Raw genomic sequence first — 9,271 nt, forward strand, 5'->3', positions numbered from 1 at the left:
TCTTTGTTGTTGACTTCTAAGTGATACTAGACCTTTCCTCACTTCAGTACACCCCTATACCACCTTTCGTAAGCCTTTCATCACCTCCAACACCTTCCATTTATCTCTCCGCTGTATCCTGTAGGTTTACTGGGAATCTTGTAGGTTTCTAGTACATCCCGTAGGCTTTCCTGAAATGGCCTGTTTTGAGGCTGAATTGAGGGAAAACCTCTAGGAAGTCAACAAAATCCTCACAAGGGTCTCCCACACCATCCAACCATCTCCTAACCCTTCCATCTATCCTCCAACATCCTTAATTCACCTGCCACATCACCAGAAGGAATTAGTTTGCATACTTGATTTTGCATGAAAAGACAAAATGACAAAAACATATTTATTTTAGTCCCTTTACTTTCACATTAGTGATGTTTGATGCTTCTTAATTCCATGCTTAGATAGTAGCATTTGGTTCATGATAATTTAGCATTATTGCAAAGCATACTTTCTTGGCAGTTAATTAGGAAATGGTGTGATTTAGCATTGAATTTCGGTCTTTTCCATTATTGCAGTAGAGTAGCTCTCCCTTACAATAGATTTCCCTTTCTTCCATCAATATACCAAGCTTCTTCTGACTCCATAGAATTCTGGCTTGAAAACCTTAGTGGTCTCTCGCCAATTGAACCATAAGGCAGAACCATCATTGTTACTTGTGTATACAACACTGTCACCTCCAAGTTTGTACGAACCCCGGGTTGACAAAGTAAAGCTAGTAGCCCAGGAGTTGCAACATTCTTGTTGCAATACTAGCGCTCATCACTTTTTGGGGCCGTTGTCGAGGGAGGTGTCTGAGTAATATGTGAATATTGCTTCTTTCTTCTATTTCTTGTCTCTAATATTCTGCCATTAGTTTATTTCTACAAAAGTAATTTAGCTGCTTCCTTTTTCATTCTACATTTTTTGCTTTCCTTTCCATTTTTGCAAGCAAGATTTCAATTCAGCAAGTAGTTTTTCACTCAGTTAGTAGTTTTCATATAATCAATAATTTCAATTATGGAAAGTAATTTCCAAGTTTGAAAAAAAAAAACACAAAACCAACCCAAAAACATTTCCTTTCATGGCTCATAGGAATAGGGATAACTTAGGGAAATTTTTTCCAAATACCCCCACTGCATCAAATAACCAACCTTCCCTCTTCTTCGGTGGCTATGAACTGGAGGAACCCTTAGGTGAGAAACCTAACATATTTGAAGAACCTACAGGGGAAGAAGAAGAAGAAGAACCCATTCCTACTGAACCAATGGCTGAAAACAAAAATGACAGAGGAAATAGAGAGAGAGTTGAGGGTGCCTTCCCCATCAGGGAAACCAATGGGGACACTAAGATGAAAAATATAAGCCCCTCTTCCCTACCTCATTTCCATGGCTTGACCACAGAAGACCCCAACACTTTCCTATTTGAGTTTGTTGTTATATGTCAAACCTATGACTATACAGATGATGAGCAGAAGTTAAAACTATTTCCATCTACCCTCAAGGATGCAACAGTGAGTTGGTTCATGGGTTTACCTGGGGTTAGCATCACAACTTGGGCTTAGATGTAGCAAGTCTTTAAGAACAAGTATTGAGACTACTGTCAGTCAAAGGATACTAAAGAGGAAATTTTTAGGTTGACCATAGGAAATGATGAATCCTTAGAGGATTATGAAGAAAGATTCCAGCTTAGTTACAAAAGGGCCAGTGCACACTTGACCCTGAGTCACTAAAGATGGTCCTTCTTAGGGGAGTAAGGGAAGATCTTCTTGATACCCTACACTTGTTAGCAGGAGGAGATATCTACTAATTACTCTATGAGGATATCAAGACTGACTTTAGAAACTATTCCTGGGTAGCTAGGAAAAGGGTCGGGGTGGTCAACCTATGGGCAGTACATCCTATTCCAACTCATCCACCAAGGGTGAAATTGGAAACATGCTGGAAGATTTCAAAGTGAGATGCTACAAACGCTTGCCTTGCAAATGGACACTATGCACATTAAGAGAAAGCAGTAGGAAGCAGAGAGGACCTTGGCCATTTTTTGTCCTAGATGCACCAGGAGGCATCCTAGGAATGAATGCCCATTGAATTCTATTGAAATTTGCTCAGTGTGTGAAGAAAACCACTCCACATACAAGTTCCCTTCTTTTCCTGGACTCAAAGTTGTATATGAAGGAGCTGAAGGGGTCATTGAGCAGCTCTGCTACATAAACCAAAGGAGACCTCATGGGCCTAGACCATACCAGCAAGGCATGCAAGGGTCATCCCATGCATATTACAACCCCAACCAAACCACAACCATACCTTCTTGGGGACCCCCTGCTCATCCTTCCTGGTCTACACCTCCTCCTTGGTCCTTTGCATCTCAGTATCACTCCCAGCCAGCCAGCCAGTCATTTCAACCATATGCTTTGCCACAACCTCAGTGGAATGCACCGCCCCAGGGGTGGAGGCCCTAATACAACAATGCTCCAGCTTTATTGCCTCCACCACCTGCCCAACCACAGTTGATACACTCTGCTCCACCCAAGCAACCCCAGATGCCTGCCCAGCCAAATCCGAACCCGAACAACAGACAGGCTCAACAAGTATACAGTGGAGAGACATCATATCCAGCTTATGCTGTGGAAATCCAGGAGATTAACTTGAGATATGGGAGAGTTCTCCCAGATAACCAACCTCCACCTCCACCTAGGGAGGTTGAGGAAGAAAGAGAGGAAACCATTCTTAAGGTGAATCAACCCTTTCCTGAGAGATTAACCCAACCACTCTAGCCTACCCCAGAAGAGATTGAACTTCTGGGAGAATTGAAAAATCTATGTAAACATTCCACTTCTCCAAGCAATAAAATATGTTCCTATTTACAATACGTTGATTAAGGAGAAGTTCTTCAAGCATCCAGGGAGGCAAAGAATGGATGCCCCTACCATTAAAGTCATTGGACAGTTGTCCGACTTAATGTTGGGGTCGGTAATATGTCCAAAGTATTTGTGTAGAAATTTTGAATAATAAACACTTATTCATAGAGATTATCCCGATTATACACTATTGCAGAATACATGCATAATACATAACCTCCTCTATGTTGATCATCAATTTAGCAGCATTAAAAACAATGAAACATCAATCGCATGCACACATTAACACAGTATGTAACCCGGGGAAAGCATACAGCTGAAAACCCCACACTATCTGTATATTATAATGATTGAGAACATGTAACAATACATAGTACAATGCTCCTTACAAGTACTCAATGCTATCTCCACCTGTTACCCACAAAACTAGCTCAGATCCGAACAAGTCACAGGTTCAAATCTCCTCCGCTGCTTTGCCTGCCTCCACTACACAATGCTTAGTGAAAATCACGTGAGCACAGGCTACAATTGCCTTGATATTGGCCCACACTGCGCAATCCTCATTGGCATAACTCAATCCATGCATGTGCAAAATCTCATGCACAACTGATAGTCACAACTCACCCTTTCACTTACCTCTAACACCTGTCTCTGTTGAACTGTCCATGCACTGAGTTAACTGATGTATTCTTTAGTTTCTTTATGAGTTAATAATTAGTGAATTAGTTTAAAAATTAATTCACATCACTCATCACTAGTGTATTCTGCAGTTAGACTAAATACAACTAGTTCAACCAAGTCAAACTGGATACAACTCCATCAACTCCACATCCAACTCCACAGAACTCACATGCATGAGTTCTAACTGAAGTCCTCCATGCAATAACTCAACTAACACATAAGAAACCACGTGATTCCTTTTTTCAGCTGCATGTGCCACATCTGTAGCTCGAACTGAAGTGCTCCAAGAGAATAATATAATGTTTAGAGTCCAAATATTACTAAGGGCTAATAATATTTGACTGTTTCTATTTTTAGCCTAGCAGTCTAAAAATAGACTCTGATCACTCCGCTGTGAACCAAAAATAGAAGTCCATCTATTTTTCCCAACATGACCAATCATCCATAAACAACATCCTACAACTCATAGACCATGATCCATATGTCTAAAAATAGACATAGTCTAAAAATATACTTTGCGCCAAAAATAGCCCGCGGGCCCACTTAGTGAAGGCGAATCCTTTTCACTAAGCTCCATCATCTTGTTGCATTTTCAACAATTTGGACCCTGGAACCCATGTAGTAGATGTGCACATTAATGACACCATTGGCCCACACACTTTGATCGATCTTGGGGCCGCCATTAATGTGATGACCAAGGACACCATGCTCAAGCTCAACCTCCAAGGTTCATTGAGGAAGACCACAACATTTATGCAACTTGAAAACCACTCCACATTGACCCCTAAGGGGATTTTGGAGGATGTGATGGTCTCCATTGATTCTTGGGAGTACCCTGTAGATTTTCTAGTTCTCTAGCCTAAGGCTAAGCTTATTGGTTACCCTCTCATCCTTGGGAGACCTTGGTTGGCCACTACCGATGCTTACATTAGCTGCAGAGTTGGGAATATCACCATCAAGAATGGGCATATGTCCAAGCAGTTAGTCCTATACCCTCCTGCTTAGCAATCTCTAGAGCATGGGAGGAGGACAACAGAATGAAGATGATTTTATTGAACACCTACTCCAAATCCCAACTCCCAGTACATTTCCCTTAGAAGATGTAGTAAAGGAAACCTAGAAAAATCTTCCAATTGACCTATGCTCAGCTGATTCCAACCTCCTCCGTTTCAAAACCATAGAATTCGGCCCTGAGAGAACCTTTAAACTCAATCCATCTCTTTCTGCTCTCCAAGAAGAGAAGTTAGGCAACATGCTAGAGGAACATCTAGATGCCTTCGCTTGAAGTTACAAAGAAATGAAGGGAGTACACCCCTCAGTGTGTACTCAACACATATACATCAAAGAGGGTTGCAAGCGAGTCCAACAGCCCCAAAGGAGGATGAATCCAGCTCTTAAAGATATAGTAAAAGAAGAACTACAAAAAAGTGAGTGGGTCTCTCCTTTGGTGTTATTTCCAAAGAAAAATGGTAAGTGGAGGATTTGTGTCGATTACAGGGAGTTGAACAAAGCCACACAGAAGGACCATTTCCCTCTACCCTTCATTGACCAAGTACTAGATGGCTTGGCAGGGAATTTTTTTTTCTCTTTCCTAGATGGATTCAGCGAGTACAACCAAATCTTGATTAGCCCGGAAGACTAGGATAAAACCACCTTCACTTGTCCTTGGGGTACTTTTTCATATAGGGTCCTTCCTTTTGGCCTATGCAATGCTCCTTCCACTTTATAGAGAGCAGTCTTGAGTATTTTCGCTGAGTTAGTCATGCGATGGAAATTTATATGGATGATTTTACACCTTATGGATGTGGTTTTCAAGAGGCTCTATCTAGCCTAGGCAAAGGACTGCACAAATGCATTGAAATGAACCTGTCTCTCAGTCCCAAAAAATATGAATTCTTGATGACTGTAGGGACCGTGCTAGTTCATTCAATATCTCAGTAAGGACTGTAGGTGGACCCAAACAAAATAGTTATCATCCAAAGGGTCCCACCTCCTCAAAATCATAGAGATTTCAAAAGTTTCCTAGGGTTAGCTGGATACTATTGAAGGTTCATAAAGGACTTCAGCAAGTTGGCCTCTCCTTTAGTTGGTTTGTTGGCCAAGGACTTTGATTTTGTATGGTCGAAAGCTGTCAAGAGGCCTTAGACACCCTAAAGGGAAAGTTAACCACTGCATCGATTCTTCGAGGCCTAAATTGGGCCCTTCCTTTTCATATTCATGCTAATGCCTCACACAAATCCATAGGAGAAGCCCTAGGTCAGATAAATGAAAAGTTTCCTTATGATATCTACTTTATCAGTAAGAGTGTGTCAAAGGATGAACTAAATTACACAGTGATCGAAAAGGAACTCCTGGCTATTGTGCATTCATTGAACAAATTTAGGCATTATATTACAAGCTATCAAACATTTGTGCATACTGACCATGCCGCATTCAAATATTTAATGAATAAACTAGATATAAATGCTCGGATTATAAGATGGTTACTTTTATTACAGTAGTTTGATATAACTATTGTTGATAAGCCTGGTAAGGAAAATGTTGTTGTAGACATTTTGTCGAGATTAAATTTGCCTACAGGTGAAGAAGGAATGGTTGATGACCAGTTACCTGATGAGCACTTATTTGATATTTTAGTTCTCTCTCCATGGTTTGTTGATATAGCAAACTATTTGGTATCTGCATAGTTCCCACCGAACTTGTCCTTCAAAGAGAAAAGAAAGATAGTAAGGAAGACTGGCCCCTTCACTTGGATTGGGGGCAATCTCTTCAAACTTGGCCCAGATCAAATCTTGAGAAGGTGTGTCATGGAGGAGGAAGTCTTTGACATGCTTCTGACTTGTCATGATGGGCCTTGTGGAGGTCACTTTACAACAAAGAGGACAGCATTCAAAGTTTTAGAAGCAGGCTATTATTGGCCCACTCTTCATCAGGATGTGAAAAGATACAATAGTCAGTGTGATCAGCGCTAAAGGATGGGAAGGCCTACTCCAAGAGATGAAATGCCTCTGTAGCCTTAGGTGACTTTCGAGCCATTTGACAAGTGGGGCATGGACTTCATTGGACCTATTGACCCTCCTTCCAAACAAAAGAAATACATCATTATGTGCACTGACTATTAGACTAAGTGGGTTGAAACCAAGGAAATTAAGGAAACAACAGAAGGGAGGGTAGTTGAGTTCCTAAGGGAGAATGTATTTTACAAATTTGGGTACCCTAGAGAGATGGTCACAGACCAAGGCAGCCAGTTTACCTCCAACATGATTGAAGACTTGCTCAGCCAACACAAGATCAAGCATAGAACCTCCACTCCCTATCATCCACAAGCTAATGGACAAGTAGAGGTGACCAATAGAGCGCTGGAGGGCATCTTGACCAAAGTGGTAAGCAGCAGCAGGAAGGATTGGGCAGATAGACTAGTTGAGGCCACCTGGGCCTATAATACCACCTGGAAGACCACCACTGGATTCACACCCTATGAGTTGGTCTATGGGAAAAAGGCCCTGCTGTCCATTGAATTTGAGTATAACACATTAAGGATGGCAACCCAACTAGATCTAGATCTCAGCAGTGCACAAAAAGAGAGATTGCTCCAGTTGAATGGTTTGGATGAGTTCAGAATGTAGGCCCTCCTACATACAGAGGTAATTCAACTTCAGAGGAAGATCTGGCATGATAAGAACATCAAGGAAAAGAAATTTCAAGAAGGTGATTGGGCTTTGTTATATGATTCTAGGTATAAAGACTTCAAGGGCAAGTTAAGGACAAGATGGCTAGGACCTTATGTTGTAGAAAGATGCCATGATAATGGTTCAATACATATCAAAACCATAGATGAAGAGGCCATTCCTTTACTTGTTAATGGACACCGACTAAAAATTTACAAGAGACCATTGTCAAAACAAGAATTCATTGATGATATCAATAAAATAGTGATGGTAGTGGAGCAAGTTTCAACTCCTACCTCATCAAATCACTGAGAGAAAAAAAGAAAAAGAATAAGGACTCAGGTGAAAACCTCCATGAGGCGCCTGAGTCCCACTATCGGGTTGAAAACCTCTTGGGGTGGCCCAATGGTGTCAATAAAAATAAAAGAGAGAAAAAATGAGAATAAAAAGATCCCTAGGTGAAAACCTCTCTTGAGGCGCCCAGGGAAAACAACTAGGATGAAAACCTCTCAGAGGCAACCTAGTTGTTTTCAAAAAAAAGAAAAAAGAGAAAAATCATGAAAATTTATATTTTGCAGGTCAACAAGAAGGACGATCAAAGAGAAAAGGAGGATCACCAAGAGACCTATTTCACTCACATTTTATTTTTCCACTCATTTTCATTCATCACTCTACCATTTCTCTCATTTTTTCCACTCCTTTCCTTCAGTTTACAAGGGGACTGTGTTTTCTACAGGATCCCCTGAAAACCTACAGGATGATCCTGTAGGAATCACAGTGACCCAGAAATCCTACAAGAAGTGACCTTAAAAGAAAAAATGACCTGCTATGTCAATAAAATAGCACCCCTATATCATCATTCCATGACCATACCTATGTCCACCTTCAACATCCCTGCATTCACCCTTAAAAAATATATATCAGTTTCAAAAAAAAAAATCACAGTCTTCAAAAAAGAAGGAAACAGAGAGAAATAAGGAGCATCACCTGAGTATTCCTCATCCTCCAAACTCCTAGTCTCCCTCTCCATCCATGTCACCATCCTCAAAGTCCCAAAATAATGTATGATTAAGAGTTCTGAGGGAGAAGCAGCTATAGGACATCCTGTAGCAACCTATCCCACATAATACAAATCATAAGAACAGCAAGCTTCCAGCATGATGATCCAAGAGCAGAAGGGACTCCAAAGCAGCAGTAGCACCATCATCTTCAACACCAGGTACCTACACCACAAAAAAAAATAATCAAAGAACAACAGAAAAGGGAAGAAGGATAGCATGCAACCAATACACACAACAAGCACTTCTAGTCTTCAACCACTGTAGCAAGGTATTAAGCACCACAGTTAAGTATCCTGCTCACTCTCTCATGTGCATAATGTAGTCAAAATATGTAAAGGTTACAAGTAAGTTGGTTTATAAGCGAAAGGTGGCCAGTTAACTTGGCCACCTTCGTCAACAAAGACAAAACAATTTGTCCTCTCACACGTGGAAACATTCAACTCAAAAACAGGAATAAGAAGGACAAAAGCAGTTAAGGCTACGGAAGCATGAAGTGGGAGTTGATTACGAGGAAGTGGGGAATGATGAGGTGGTAGTGTGGACTAATGGTCCAAAAATGGAAATCGTACCTCCACTGCCAGCACACCACCTCAAACCAAATGACCATAAGAGGAAATAATCGTCACGCCCATGCATTCATGCATTCACTTCCTCGAGGCTCACTCTCACAAGTCACTCTCATACCCAGGCAATCTACAGCAAGGAAGACACCATTGTTTTTCTGCACAGGAATTCCTACAAGATTGCATAGGAAATCCTACAGGATTGTACACAGGATTCCTACAAGATACACAGAGATAGTCTATAGGATAGGCCGAGAGGAGTTTCAGAGGGGAAAACACGGGGGTTGACCACAAAAAACACTATGAAGAGGTAGGCTTTGTAATTACATTCCTCTTTCCAAGTAAATTGAACAAAAAATCCTCTAGTTTGAGTGAATTTGGCAGCTGTGCAAGAGAATTGTCCACACAGTCATCTCAGTTTTTACTTCT

The sequence above is a fragment of the Pinus tabuliformis genome, chromosome 4_2, assembly GCF_031772625.1.
Source record: "Pinus tabuliformis cultivar Carrire ecotype Pingquan chromosome 4_2, CPIR1, whole genome shotgun sequence".
In the NCBI taxonomy this organism is placed as follows: domain Eukaryota; kingdom Viridiplantae; phylum Streptophyta; class Pinopsida; order Pinales; family Pinaceae; genus Pinus; species Pinus tabuliformis.